The sequence below is a fragment of the Puntigrus tetrazona genome, unplaced genomic scaffold, assembly GCF_018831695.1.
Source record: "Puntigrus tetrazona isolate hp1 unplaced genomic scaffold, ASM1883169v1 S000000940, whole genome shotgun sequence".
Taxonomy (NCBI): Eukaryota; Metazoa; Chordata; class Actinopteri; order Cypriniformes; family Cyprinidae; genus Puntigrus; species Puntigrus tetrazona.
The window spans coordinates 42,433-58,326 of NW_025048540.1; the positions used below are offsets into that span (position 1 = coordinate 42,433).

The window sequence follows — 15,894 nt, forward strand, 5'->3', positions numbered from 1 at the left end:
GCCTGACAAGATCAGAACGTCTTCCCAGAAATAATTTCTTACAAACTTGGTTTTGACAACTTGGCCGACCCACTGGGAAAAGTCTGAGTGCTCTTCATGGCCAGTTCACCGTGACGTGTCAAGGACCATTTTCAACAACATATTAATTTATTGTTCTTTTTCAGGCCTGGTTGTCCTTCAGATGCTAAACTGTAAATCTCACTCTGTGTATACAGTATATTCTCAACAGTAAGCATAGCTTACTGAACATTTATTGAATTCAGAAAGTATGTTGACTATTTTGTGATATATCTTTGATTAATTGATTTGCTTCCTGGATGTTTACTGAATATTTCTTTCTTTCCATCTTTCACCTTCTGATATATTGTAAAAACGGACAATAAAATCACATTATTCTTCATAATTAAATATTATTTGTCTGGACATTTAAATTTCATCACTCTTTATCTTACCAAACGTCAATTTGGGTCAGTGTTCTTAACATAATCATTACATTAATTTTAGAAATTTCCATTAACAGAACAAAGAAAGCTGTGAAATTAGTATTTAAACAAAAATAATACAATAACCAATCTCCTTTAGATTTCTGGAAACTGATTTGTTTTTAAATATCCTCCCGACCGGAGAGTGTATCTGCAGCTAATTATCATTAACCCTGATGTCTCTAGCCAGGGGCCGTAATGTCTCTGATGCAATGTTGCAAGAAACCCATTACAAAGACCCAGAGAGAAGGAGAAAAGAACAAACAAGGTGAATGTGGCCAATTTCTAAAGCCATGCAATATGAATGCAGCTAGTAGGGTGAGCTGCAATGGCTTTTCAGTTGATTGAAGAGTCTTGAGTTCACAGATTGAGTCTGAATGACATTTTCCTTTCAGAAATGCCTTTTCATTCCTCTCCTGTGCTTTAGCTCAGCTGGGAGCTCTGTAAATTTAGCACTGGTTAATTAACTTTACTTTGGGCTTATAGGACCCGCAAAAAAAACCTAAAAACATCCAGCAGCAAGATATATTTTCCACTCCCTCCTCATCCCTCCTTCCTCCATCTGGGAGCGTCTCTAGTGATCCTCTGGCAGAATACCCCCCCAACCACACACACGCTCTGCAAGTAAATATGTTAAATAAGGTCTTCAAACTAGTTTAAAGGAGAAAACGATCATTCCCAGCGTTCAATTAGATGACTTTTGACAATATCGTCACTATATGATAAATTTGCTATAGAATATCAACATTGTTTTTTGGTTTTATTGCTTAGAGCTGTGGTATGTGTTATTAATCATGTTTTAAAAAATGCAACTGCACACTCACTTAAGTGTAGACTTTCTTTTATTATTAATGTTTTGGTTGGTATAGCCATCATTAGGATAAAAAAGATGAACTGAGTTTAAACCAGCTGATTTTGAAATGGTTTGTTGTTATCATTTAATCAAACATATTTGTATTGTCATGAATGTAAAATGGTTTGTGTAGTATTTTACTGCACTACCATCCTTCATATTCACGTACCTTCACCATTTTTCTTATTAAGATAAAAACATTTATTATGGCTGGAACTATCTTTGAGAACACATAATTTTTTTTTCTTTCTTTCGCAAAATAAATAAATGAACATACAAAATAAAAAGAATAATAAATAAATATTTTCTTCATGTAGTTCATGAATATGGCGATTTCATTTTTTTGTTGGGGGGGTTTGGTGTTTACCTGTGCTGCGTTACGTGATCATAAACACAGTAAAACCTCAATAATATTGAGGGGAAAAAGGCCCCTCAAATGATCAGAGCTGCATAGTGACAGAAGGTGGTATATAAGGTACCTACCCTCAGAGTTAGTTGAGTGTGATCACACATAGAGCAATTATGAGCTTCACACACTGATGCTGGAGGGAAGGTCATTATGAAGGGCAGAACCCTGATTTACACTCTCGCTGTCTTAATCATTGATGAATAATTAATGTGAATGGAACATCAGCATTTTCTGCAACTCAATTGACTGATTGAATTAAAAATTATAGCTCACACAACCTTGTAATGTTAACAGTAAGAACTGATTGTAAAAACGATGTGTAATAATTATAGCGCTATCAGTTTAACGTTATAATGCTTTCTAGTATTAGGCCATATCTTATGACTAATAGTTATATCCAAATGTATGCATAGTTATATCAAATTTTTAATCAGAATGAGGCTCAAACAGTGAGATACTGAAAAACATTGTTCAGTTAAATTTTTTTATATTCAGTGATTTATATATACATTATATATTGACTTTTTTACTTTTACTTTTTAAACTTTTTAATAACTATTTTAATAACTAAGTAGTAGGCCTATGTATTTCTTTTTTATTGTATATTTTCATACTTTTATTTACATGTTTTTCCTTTGATGTTGGAATTACTGATGCAATCGCAACAAGTAATACACAGATAAAGCGTGATTTCATACAGTCTGAGAAATACTTAATTAAGCTTATTTTTCATGTAGTTCAAAGAGAGTCTATAGGCTACAACACCTCTGAAGGAACACTGCAGAAATGCAAATGAAGTTATTATAAGGCTGTTTACCAGAGAATTTGTCGTTGATTTTGTTTTAAAGATATTGTTTGTTGCGGCAGGCTTTTGTCAGCGTTTCTCTGATACCCAGCGTCAGATCTGGATGCTGGGTTTATTTTTGATTCCAAGAGCAGAGGTAAGACGACAGGCCTTTTAAAGTCTTCCCATGCCAAAATAGCTTTGATTTTATCTCCACTGACAAATTTCATTTGCCTGTCAGATATCTTTTTCCCATCAGCAGCCGCGTGAAATCGGTTCCTCAATCTGTGCCTGATGCTCAGTGGTTTCCAGACGCAGTTGGAAAGAGATTATGTCCTTCTTATCCCCTCCAAGTCAGCTCATTACTCACATTTGGCTCTTTCGGTCTTAAGACCACATTATCCATGATGTCTCCCGTTGAGACTAAATGAAGCTGACCTGCATGGGAGCATGGGTAATGTATGCTTGGAGAAGTGTGGATGTGGACGACCTATTGTTTTGGGGCAGATGGGCTCTTCCTCCTCTCCACCTGCCATTTCCTGTGCCGTGTCTCTTCCTCTTGTTGTTTACGATCTCTTTTGTCATTCCCTCTTAAATCCTTAATCCTGCTCCATATTTCTCTCTCCTTGACATTAACGCCCTTCCCTCCTGCCGCCTTCCCCATCCATCTGCTGCCAGGTTCACTGATACGAGAACCAGTTCAGGTGTTTGCTCATGGAGGATTATGGAGTGTGATCGTGCTAGAAGTTTGTAACACAGCAAACAATCCTTCCAGCCGGTGGACTCATGCCAGCGGGATGCCTGTTGCTGCTTCTGACAAAACACGCTTCTTGTGTCTATGAAAAGTCTTTACGCAAAGACCTCTGTAAAGCATCATTTTAATTATCATTTTAGGATAAATTCATACAATTGTTTATCACTCTCACGCAGAACAGAAGGGAGGGACGCTGTGCGCTTTGTGTGCCAAATTGGAACTAATTCACTTTTTCAATGATTGTGATGTGTTGTGCATAGAGTATTTTTAGTTTTTTTTTTTTGTTTTCCTGGCTGATATTAAGGTGATTTTAGAGCTAATTATGACATGCATGGATTTAGCTTTGCACCAAATTTGGTTAAAGATGCCATTCTAGAAATATCCAGAGGATAGAGTATCTATTATCAATTTATTTAGGAAGCAAACATGTCCAGTAATACAGTAGGGGGTTAGTATTGCTGTCAACCTCCCACTTAGACAGGAAGAGACTGATTGATCGAACTGATGTCAGATGAAAAGCAATGGACATTTTTGACAATTATATCTTTAATTTTTAGCTCTGTAACATATAGAATTTTAAGTGAAATAATTTCTTTTGTAAAACAAGGTCTCATTAGTCTCTTTAATTCATGTATTAACTACCAGTGAACTATATATTTGACACATTATTTATTCATCTTTGTTAATGATAGTTCATAAACATAGAATTGTTTGTTGTAGGATTATGTTAGCTCAGGTCCATTAGCTAATATTAAGTGATTTAGCTTTTGATTTTAATAACGTATTAGTACATGTACAATTAGAACTTCATTGTATAGTGTTGATATTAATTGTTTTTAATCTTCATTTTCAACTTTTGTTGTTGCTTTTTTTTAGGCAAACTTTGACAGCTTATTTTGTTTTTGCTTGCAGTGTTGAGATATACAGAGCAAATTCATGAACATTAATTATGTAGCAATTTCTGTGAGCGATTGTACAGAAAGCAGAAAAGGTCAAAACAGGCTTAACAGGAAAATACAGTTATGCTTGTGAATATCTAGTTTATTCACTCAAACAAAACTCAATGCCAATCCAATTAATTTAAAACAATAGTAACTGTAATAACAAATTAGTTCTGGCTCAAAACATTCATTGTATCTGCCCAGTGCTATTATCTTCCAGGGAAGTTTTTGTGTTCGATATGACATTAGAGGGTTAGGAAATGGACTGTGAATGCTCAGTGGGCAAGCTGTCAGAGTATGAAACTAATTGGTGTTTATTGAGATAAAATAAAAGAGATTTGCATTGACCACTGATATTGGCAAAAGCAGCATACTTCCCACCAACTCCCAAAATTTAATTAAATTAAAAGTTTAAATACCTCTATTGCCAATGTTGTTGCAGGAGAATGTCAATCACATGCTAATCAGTCTGTCTAATGCATTATAATCTTTTCTTCTCCTTCAGCTGACATACCTTCCTCCTCCGTGGGGCGAGTGTGTGTCCAGAGCCCTGGATTCAGGCCTCTTTCAGGTGTACAGTGTGTCTGCCTGCCGTGACGAGTGTGAGACGCGCTACATCGTAGATAACTGCAACTGCAGGATGGTCTACATGCCTGGTAATGCACCAAACGTAAAAATGCTTGACACTTTCCATTATCTTCATTGAATTTCACTTTCAGTTTCAGAAGTTATCCTAACAAAACAAAAATACTGATATAATTTTTTTGTATATTGTTTGTATAATTATTTATAAAAATAATACCATTAATAATAAAAGCAATCTACATAAAAGCACTTATAAACACTAAATACGATCTTTAAAGCAGTGACTATAAAGAATAGAATAGAATAGAATAGAATAGAATAGAATAGAATAGAAAAGTGCTAGTATTAGTTGGTCACGTGCTGATGTGTCTTTAGATGTTTTTTGAAGGTATTTAGTCTATAGACTAAAGAGGTCGTTCCACCAGCTGGGACACAGTCCAGGAACCTCATTGGGATGGATCCACAAGGAACACAAGCTCCTTACACAAGGAGCATAAGTTTGAACTAGCAAATTTAGGTACATTGGTACAGCACCAGTTGTTGCCTTGTAGGCGAAGATCCATACCGTGCATTTTACAAGTGAGGTTATTGGTAGCCAGTGTATCCTGATGAAGAGAGGAGGAACATGAGCATTTTCCAGGTCAATAAAGACCACTTTCTCTGCTGCATTCTGGATCAGATGCAGAGGCTTGATAGTACATTTGGGAAGGTATACTTAAGTTGCATATAAATCAGAACAGATTTCCACCCCTTTATTTTTGTACTCAGATGACAGACATAACGAAGTCATCACTAATAATGTCTTTGACTGAATAGTTATGATAAATAGAGTTTGTACTGTCTATCACGAAGCCAGCAGGAACCACTGTTGCCATCTTCTCTGTGTAAACCCATCTAAGGTCTTTAATTCTTGATGAACAGTCATTCATTAAGGTCACTTCTCATATTCTGGCAGAAAGCAAGTCAGCATGAGGTTGTGTGGAGCGATAACTTGATGGCTCGTGGCATCTGTGGTTTGCATTTGGCAGTAAAGCAAAAACCTGACTGAACTTGTTTAGATGAGGTCAGAGTATAGAACTGAATTAGTTTTCTGTGGGTCAAAGGTGGTTTGGAACAAGCCCAAAAACTGACAGCAAGGGCTTGTAAGTATGAACTGTGAGTGAACTTGACATATTGTATAATTTGAGAAGTGTGGAAGATCTCTGCACAAAATGGTCTTCAGAAACGTTCCATTTTAATTTCATTTCACTGATTAAAAGGTAATTTTTGGCCCATTGATAAATAGTCATCTTTAACTGTTGCTAAATGGTCTTTTTAAAGGCGCACTATATTTCCATGATTTCATAATAAGATTTCATGAACTTTTCATTGTGGCTTAGTGCCCTTTACGCCCTATTCTTAATGCCAATTTATGCTCTCTCATAATAACTGATCTTAATACTGCAGTCATTTTCATTTTCAACCGGTCTCTTTTAATGACACTATACGGTCTCCATTTTCACCTATCTGATAAAACTGCACTTTTTTTAAGGTCCCTTAATTCTGACCCATAGGTGCCAAACTCTACCTCTTGCTACTTCAACTGACGCTCAAGACAGGACAATTATCTCATAGATGATTAGTCCTTCATTCACACAGGCGCCATGCTCTAATACTGTAATTATAGATTCATTAACTGATTGTGACTGCTTTGTGATGTACATTCAGGATACGTCTGATACATTTTGGCCAAGAGCAAGTGCAGACGTGCACAAAACTTTCTTCCATACACACGCACACACACACACACACATTCCCAGGAGTTTATTTCCTTGTTGTGCTGCTGAGTTTGGCTGGAGTTAAGGCTGGGTCAGTTTTTCTCCTACTCAGAACACGTTTTCAGTGTTTCATTATTAATTTAAGAAGGCTGAATAAAGAAAAACTTTTCCTTGGCACTTACATTTTTTCTGCTTCTTTGTTTTTTCTCTCATTTCTAGGTGATTCTTACGTACTGCACTCCTGAACAATATAAGGACTGTGCTGAACCTGCTCTGGGTAAGTGTGCTCTTCACACACACGTACACACTCACATGTTTTATGGGAACATTTCATGGACGTAAAGGTTTTTATAGTGTACATACTGTATTTTTTATCCCCTTACCCTACCCCTACCCATAAGCCTCACAGAAAGTAACCAAAAAATATCCCCACACAGTCAAAAATGACTGGTATTACTATGCTTGTTGGGTACATTTAGTCCTTATAATGTAGTGAGTACCATGTCCACACGCTAGTCTCTACACACATTTATAATTAATACATTGGTCAAAGACTTTAAAGGGAAGTAACCATAACAAAAATAAGTGTAATACTGCTTTAAATTGTTGTTGTTTTCTGTTTAAATTAATTGTAATTATTTTGTACGTTTTTCTGAGCAAAAATAAATATCACACATTTTCCTGATTTCTACATTATCTACTAAAATGTCATTCAGTGTAACAATCTTGTCAGGCATATTTACAACAAAACTTTTGTGAATTTCTTTTTTAATGATCTTAACGCCTCTGACATATACTGTTGAATGTGTGTTAAATTGGGTCAAAACATAGCATTTAATTTTGACACATTGAGAGTTTGCATTTCTTTTTGCTTGTAAATGCTCCAATCAAGGTTTTGTTCGTAACAGCATTCACGTTCTGATTATATCTGACAATTATACTTTTAAAAAAATTATGTAAAGTTCGATATGACTTATCTTAGTCCTGATCCTGCAGAACTCCAACACTGTATATTTTGTATGTCTCCTGTGGTCCATATTTTGTAATATTCTAAAAATTTGACTGCACTGACATTGATCAGATGAGAGTAAAACCTGCTTTTTAGCTGAATCAGATAGATTTAATAATTGATGGATTTTGCAACATTAACACTGCTATTTTACATTTTATTACTGTGAAGGTTTAACACTGTACTGGCATCTGTAGCACTTGATAACATTTTAGGATAGGGACCAATTTTCACTTTAAACTAGTTGTTTTTAGCATGCCTATTTTTAACATATTGGATGTTAATTAGTACATATAAGACACATATTCTGCATGACCATATTCAACAGTACACCAATAATCCCAGTACCTAAACGTATCAACTACATTAATCACCAGCCACTACTATTAATAACTAGCAAATTAAGAGTTTACTGAGACAAAACATTGTAGTTAATGGTTTAGAAATAGCAAGAATTGGAGCTTAAAATAAAGATGGACATAAGACATCCAAAATGAGCACTGCTAATGTACCTCAGTGCCAAAATTAGGAAACACTGTACTTTTCTGTAATATAAATAGGCTGCATCCAAAACTGCACAGTCACTTTTTTATTATGATTTTTTTTATTATTATTAAACAAGTAAACCTCCATATCTGACCTGCATGACACAAAATAAAATTCGTTTGTCATCCACAAAAATCGCACACAGGCAGGTTTTGCTGTGTTGCTCGCTTTCACGGTTTGAGTCCAGATGTTTTTGACATTTTTTTCATCAGTGAGACTGGCTGAACGGATAAAGTGTGTTTTGAATCCTGATGTATCACTGGGCTCATTTTCATTCACCTAACAAACTCCAGTGCCACAAAATACACATGCCCAAAAGCAGCCCTTCATGAGTATTACTGCTCTGACCCTCCACAAATACAATTACATGGGCAAAACTCACGAAAACAGCAGCATGCGTCCCTCTTTCATTCTCTGCTCCACATCTTCCTCCTCTTTAGCTGTGTTTTGTTTTGAAGCCGCATCCTTGAAGAGGGTAAAAGGGCAAGCGGAGGAACAAAAAGTAAAATAAATGTAATAGAACAAATCAGTTTGTTTGCATGTGTGCTTGTGTCTCTCTTGCACAGCAGCTGGAAGCACTAGACTTTAGACATCAGAACGTAATATGTATAATCTTCACAATCTTCACCAAATTAGACTACATTAACTTAAGTAGAAGTAGAAAGTAGAAACTTTGAAAGTATGCTTCGGGTCCCTTGCAAAATAATTGCATTTTCTTCATGGATCTTGATTCCTCCTGACACTGAGACTCCGTTATTGAACTTCAAATCCCCTCGTGAACTCGCACAAATTAAGTCATTATTTTGGAAATGTATTATTCAGGGAAAACAAAGACTTGAACTGTTTTGTGCACCATCCCTACCAACAGAATGCGGTCTGGCCCTCATTAACTCCCTCTCTACGTACCATCTGACAGTATATACCAGCAGTCTATCCCACACATAATAAGCAAGTTGGCTCCATGTTCACTAATTATCTTCCACTAATGAGGAAATTCAAATTAGAGCACAGCTAGGACTGTACATTTTCAAACGGCTCAGGTATTCATCACACGAGCCATTTCCAAAGATGTCCTCGGGGTTATTAATATGTCCAATTTCACACATTTTACCTTTTTATTATTAGAATGCTCTGTGCACAATTATGCAAGTTAAAGCCGATAGAGTATGAAGATGGATAGACCGGAAAAGTTGGAGTGGGAAGTCTCTGACCTCAGTTGACAAGTAATGGCACAACGGCACAGCACAAGAGGCTGAACAGCTTGTCCAAAACTTCCACTGCTGGCTTCAAAAATGCTTGACAGCTGGTTCTTATCTTTGGCAAAGTGGAGAGAAATTATCACCAACTCCAACTTTCTGTTCACAGCACCCTGAGGAAAGAAGGAATATGTATTTTCGTTTTCACCAGAACAATATGCAGATGAACACATTTAAAACTGAATGGGAGGTTATTAGAGGTATGAAAGGAAATTGCTGGAGTTAAAGAAAGGAAAGATAAAGAAAAAACAGAATGAGTGAGATTGGCAATGATAGAAAACACTCAGAGACAGAAAAAGGACTATTACAAGCAGAATGTTAATCAGGAAATGCTCAGAATGGAATGATAATGTAGTGCTTACAGCACACTGTGCACTGTAGTCTATACTGCCTGCTAAAAACAGTATTCAATGAGGAAATATTGTGCAGTGTTACATAAAAGTACTTCTACAATAGTACTCTAAGAAATAAGCATGTTGCTGTATAGTTAAAATATTTCAAACCAATTAAAACTGTTTGTCTCTCTCGTGGTAGTCAAATATTTGCAAGAAGGAAATATTACAAATTACAGTCAAAGCCAGAGCCAAAACCTGACGGTAAAAATAACAAATACCCATTATGTAAATGACGTAATGTTTTAATACTTATGTAAAATACTAAATCATCTGTTCTATTAGAATCATAGTTAGCTGAATAAATGAATAAATGATGATGGTAAAATAAGGTTCATTAGTTACCGTGAAGTAAGGACGAACAATACATCTACAGCCTTCTTATTAAACTCAGTTAATATTCATTTCAGCATTTATGAATACATTTTTTAAATGACAAGTTGTGTTTGTTAGCATAAGTTAATGCACTGTGAACTAACAAACTAACTATTGACTGTATTTTCAATAACTAACATTAACAAATAGGGTAATAAATGTACTGTTCATTGTTCATTCATGTTAGTTAATGCAATGTTAGTAACTAATAACTGATACCTTATTGTAAAGTGTTACCCTGATGACAAACAAAGTAGAATCCCAGTAAGAGATGAATCTGTTATTTATTCTATGAACCGAATAAAAATGTATGTATTCAGCATATTTAAATTGAAGATATGTTTTAATGGCAGAACTATGAATGCAAACCAAATGATTTCACTATATGTTTTAATAAAAAGCAAAGATGGCTAAAATGTACATCTAATTAATGGAAAAACTGAATGATACTTTACCTTTTACCCTTACAATAACTATAAACTTTACTATATTATGTTATAAATATACTGTACCATATTGTGCTATAAACAAAAAGCCTATCTTTGATGCAGCATGCTTTGATTGTATGCTGTACATTTTGACAGATCAGTTGAATTTTCCATGCATGCAGAAAAGGTCTGTGCACTGTTTATATTTTGTACTGTTGAAGTAGTACAAGTAGTGCTGTAATATGAAACTCCCAACTATTTTCTATAAAACATCCCTTGTGGTTTGAAGCACAGGATCTGCCACTGGCAATGTTTGAAGGAAACAATGTAGAAAGTTATGGGAATGCGAACAGTGCTGCAAAGTTCATACAGAACGATGGATTTAGCACAAGATTATAGCAGATTTAATAGCCCTGTGTTGGTGTGTGTGTTTTCTGTCCAATTTTCTGTGAGTGAGTGCGTGTAGAGGAGGTTAAATCTGACTTAATTCTCCAATTAAATTATGTGACTTTAGCATCATCTCCAACAGCAGGGGTGAGAGAGGGGTGGAGAAGAAACAGAGGTGGAGATAGAAAAGGTCAAGGAAGGAGGAATTTAAAATGTTTCTGTGAAAGGTCAGATTCCAGCTCCAGGTCATGCAAGTTATGAGCTGATTAGAAATCTGAGGAAGGCACAGCCAAGAGCAAAATATTCCAGCCGTTGGCAACAGACAAAAGAATAGCAAATTATTGTCTTTTAGTATTTGACAAAAAAGGGGGAAAGAACCAGCTAGGAATGTGTTATAAAACTAATTTTATTCTAGCCAAAACATAAAATAAAATAAAAATCCAACATTGCCATTGAAAAATAAGGCTATTATGATAAACAATAGCATGCAATGACCCTGTAGAATATCAAAAGGAATTTAAAAAGGAATTGTTTAGTGTTTTTAATCTTCTGTAGCTCCTGTAATTTTCTTAAACTGCCCAGCTGCAAGACACTGGATGGAAATCACAGTCCCAATGCAATGCGTGGGAGAATGATAAAGACCAGGAATCAGATATGAATTTTATATCCAGTAGAGTCTTTTGGAGAATACTTATTTGATCCTATGAGGATGCTTTAAGTTCGGTTCCAAACTATGATTGGCATTCCAATTGCATCCTGTACACATTGCTTAGACTCTTCACTATAGCACTGAGGCATTTTATCATTCACCGAAACCTAAATGTCATCAGTTTTTTTTTCAAGATAAATACTTTTACAGTAAATACGTTTTACCTGTCCATCAAACAGTCTTTTGTTTTCTCTGGAATGTTATAAAGCACTTTGACAGTATGATCCTTGCGGTTTATCAGATTCATAGTGGTGGTTTTCATCATGCTTGCAGTATCTCTCTAAAGGTAATCAAAAGTGCAACACATAATATTTTTCCAAGCCGTGAAGGGTTGACAGCAGCGATTTTAAAGTCTTCTGACAAGGCCAAAAGTTGAATTATACTCCAATCATTGTGTGTGTGTGTGTCTGCATGTGTGTGTGTGTGTGTCTGCGTGTGTGTGTGTGTGTGTGTGTGTGTGTGTGTGTGTGTGAAAACACTAAAAGAGCCTCTGTGCAGTGAAGGGTAAGACCTCATGTTCTTTACGTTGTCAGTTAAGGAATGTCATACATAAAACCCAGGAATGCTGCCTGCTGAAAGAACTGACATATATTCTCCCTTTCTTCCTTGTACCCTTTCCTGTCTCTCCTCATTTTCTCTTTTTTTTTTCCTCTCCTCTATACCCTTTCATGCCTTCCATAGCTGCTCTGTCAGCTGTTGAAGGCACAAACTGCATCTGCAGGAGCCCGTGTAACATGACTCGATACAACAAAGAGCTTTCCATGGTCAAGATCCCTAGTAAAACTTCTGCACGCTATCTGGAGAAGAAGTTCAACCGGTCAGAGAAGTACATCACGTGAGTACATCAGTAAAAAGTCACTTTCCCCTCAAATGCATCAAACGGCTTTGGATTCAGCATTCAAAAAGGTCTCTGAAGTATATTTTTTATGTATGTTGCCGCTTTTTCTCCACTATCCAAACTTTTTAATTGTTGTCCTTGTAATACCTTTTACAAGTTTTAACTTTACCTCATTACTGCCACCAATTTGCAAGATTACCAGTTAATGTTCCACCTCATATCAAGATCACAGAGATGTAGCTTGTTAATGATCACAGGCCTGCACTCTTATTGCAGGGATGAGCTGTGCTGTTATTAAGCTGGAGAAAAATTCTGAAATTAAGAATTGAGTTCAGTTTATTCACAATATTGAATGAAACTGCACATGAATCACAGGACTGGAATGAGTGGAAAAGGTTCAGAAAGAAAGAAAAGAAAGAAAGAAAGAAAGAAAGAAAGAAAAGAAAGAAAGAAAGAAAGAAAAGAAAGAAAGAAAGAAAGAAAGAAAGAAAGAAAGAAAGAAAGAAAGAAAGAAAGAGAAAGAAAGAAAGAAAAGAAAGAAAGAAAGAAAGAAAGAAAGAAAGAAAGAAAGAAAAGAAAGAAAAGAAAGAAAAGAAAGAAAGAAAGAAAGAAAGAAAGAAAGAAAGAAAGATTATTTTGAGGAAGTCTGTATTGTAAAGACAATTTAAAATAAAATGAAAATTATGTATAAATAAATTGAATGTATACAAAAGATTTAATCTTAAATATATACATTCACATGCAAGTATTTAAATATGCATGATAAATATAGACATTATGCAAACATATATGTACACAAAATCTTTTAAATTGAACGCGATTAGTTTTAAGAGTGTCAGGCATTGGTAATCTAATGCCTCTGAATAACTGATCATCAAGTGTGAGCACTTCTATAAATTCAGACACTTTAGTAGTTTGCTTGTCTGGACCGTTCAGGTGTATTGTGTTGCTGTGTTGTTGCTATCAATCTGGGAAGAGTATGGCCATCATTCCACAGTGAGGTAGATTATCCACAAGTAGGAGGCATTCCAACAAATACACCCCAAGATCAGATTGTGTAATGCTCAGAGAAATGCCAGACCATCCAAGAATTTTACCACAGGCTCCACAGAACTCAGTTAACATGTATAAAGTAACAATGATAACACAGCTCAATGAGACAAAGTACGGTATGTTTGGAAGTCCTGCCAGAATCTATCTATAAAAAACGTGGTTTAGGTTTAATAAAGCTGCATTTGATCAAACCATAAGTCTTTTAGAATAATGTCCAGATGAGACCAGCAAATATACAACAGAACGACTGAAAAGAAAACCCAAGTCCAGATCTCATCCTGACTGAAATGCTGTGGTGAGAGCTGTGCATAAACTCATGCCCACAAACCTCAATAAGCCGGAGCAATGTTACAAAGAAGAGTGCTCCTCCAGAACAATGTGAGAGACTGATAAAGTCACACAGAAAAACAATTACTTCAAGTTATTGCTGTTAAAAATAGATCTACAGGCAATTGAATCATACAGTGTCCTAACTTTGTTACCCATAGCTTTTCCATCTTTGCTTTATTTTTGTTAAATAAATAATGATTTGGTCTGATATTTCATTTGTAATTCATTTAAAGTACTATTTTCCAAATTTTAAGAACTGACAAGAACCAGCAATTTTTTTATTATGTCTTGATACAGATAACCATGGAATTCAACAGGGTGTAATAACAAATAACAATTTTTTCCGTGACTAGATCCAACGACCCAGGTTGCAACACTGTACATGAGGAAATGGACACGGTATTTTGAGAGAAAGCCTTAGTTGTTTCAAAGAAACTCCCCCTGTGTGTTGTTGTCCTACTTAATGTGTGTTTGAAATGTTGCCTCAGTTAATAGATGTGCTTCTCTACAATAAAAGCAACATTAGGACGCCAGGACAGTTGATGTGGCTCTCAGACATATTTATTTCTCTTCTAGACATTTAGCTGACAAGTTGGGAACACTTTGCTTTGTGTCAGGAAGATTCAGGAGATGTTCTTCAATATAGTGACAGATATCACATCCTCTCCATTCATTAGTTCATCGTCATAGCGATAAGCTTGTGATTGATGTGTCTGCAACGTGGTGCTATTGGGAATACTGACTTCTCTCTCTCTCTCTCTCTCTCACACACACACACACACACACACACACACACACACACAGATACACAGAGAGATGTTGCTCAAGCGCAGAGTCAATTAAATCAGCATAAAGCAGACAGCATATCATCACTCTGGTGTCCCACTAGAGAGATAAGCTTTTCTAGACTGCTTCATTTTATGATGATAGAAAAAAAGCTTGTTTACTTTAACTCCTCCACACATGTTACACGAAAATTATCGGTCATGCCAAGATCATTCATCTCTGCAGCATAATAGAGGCGTAATGAATGCTTGAGATAATGCTAGTGTAATTGTTGTCAGGGTTTGGAGGTTAACCCTCTTGCAGTTTACCAATAACATCCAATAACTTCCAATTTGTCTTTGGCCTGTTCTCGAGACTGCTGTGAGAAAAAAAAAGCAAAAACAAAAATCGTATCCTAATCAGGTGACACACAGGATGAAATGTTAGGGTAGATGTCCACTAGCGCAGATGTACAGTAATCGCTAGAATAACTATAAACCATTTTTATAGACTTCACTGTCCTAAGCAGCCATGACATTTTGTTTTATTTCTGTTGAATTACATTGGTTAGCTCCACCCATTGTGAAATCTCATTGGTTTAAATAGCTTAATATTAAACATCAGAAATCTTCTGCTTGAGTTGCTTGTGTTAAGTGCAGTGTATTTAATTCTGGTGTAAACAAACAAATCACTGTTTAGCAGGAAGACTGTTTTCTGGTTATGAATTTGAAAACTTCAAATATATATATATAACTTCAAAACATCACTCTTTGTGTTCTGTTGATGCAGGGACAATATCCTTGTTCTGGATGTGTTCTTTGAGGCTTTGAATTATGAGACCATAGAGCAGAAGAAAGCATACGAGGTGGCGGGTCTACTAGGTAACACAGCACACTGCAGCACCTTTCATCTTTCTGTCTCTCTCTGTTCCTCTAAATCATAAATATATTTATGCTGCAGGTGATATTGGTGGTCAGATGGGCTTTGTTTATCGGTGCAAGTATCCTGACCATACTGGAGCTATTTGATTATGCATACGAGGTATGTCAACATCTATGTATTTAATGTAAATATAAATGTATAATATGAATCCATTTATTAATTTGTCATCATCATAATGGGATTAATATACCTGTTTTTTTGTCTTCTTATAGTTACAAAATTGCAGCATCTACCATTCAACCATACCGTTTGGGGTCATTAAGATTTTATGTTGGTTTTATTTACACTTGTATTAAATT

The 15,894-nt window shown here is 35.7% G+C and overlaps 1 long non-coding RNA gene across 1 annotated transcript; it reads left to right on the plus strand.

Moving 5' to 3' along the window:
* Window positions 1-6,794: 6,794 nt before the first annotated feature.
* LOC122335897 lies at window positions 6,795-15,638 on the plus strand. Its single transcript, XR_006249020.1, has 4 exons — window positions 6,795-6,842; window positions 12,349-12,502; window positions 15,443-15,534; window positions 15,614-15,638. It is a non-coding gene; the product is annotated as an uncharacterized LOC122335897 (long non-coding RNA).
* Window positions 15,639-15,894: the final 256 nt, after the last annotated feature.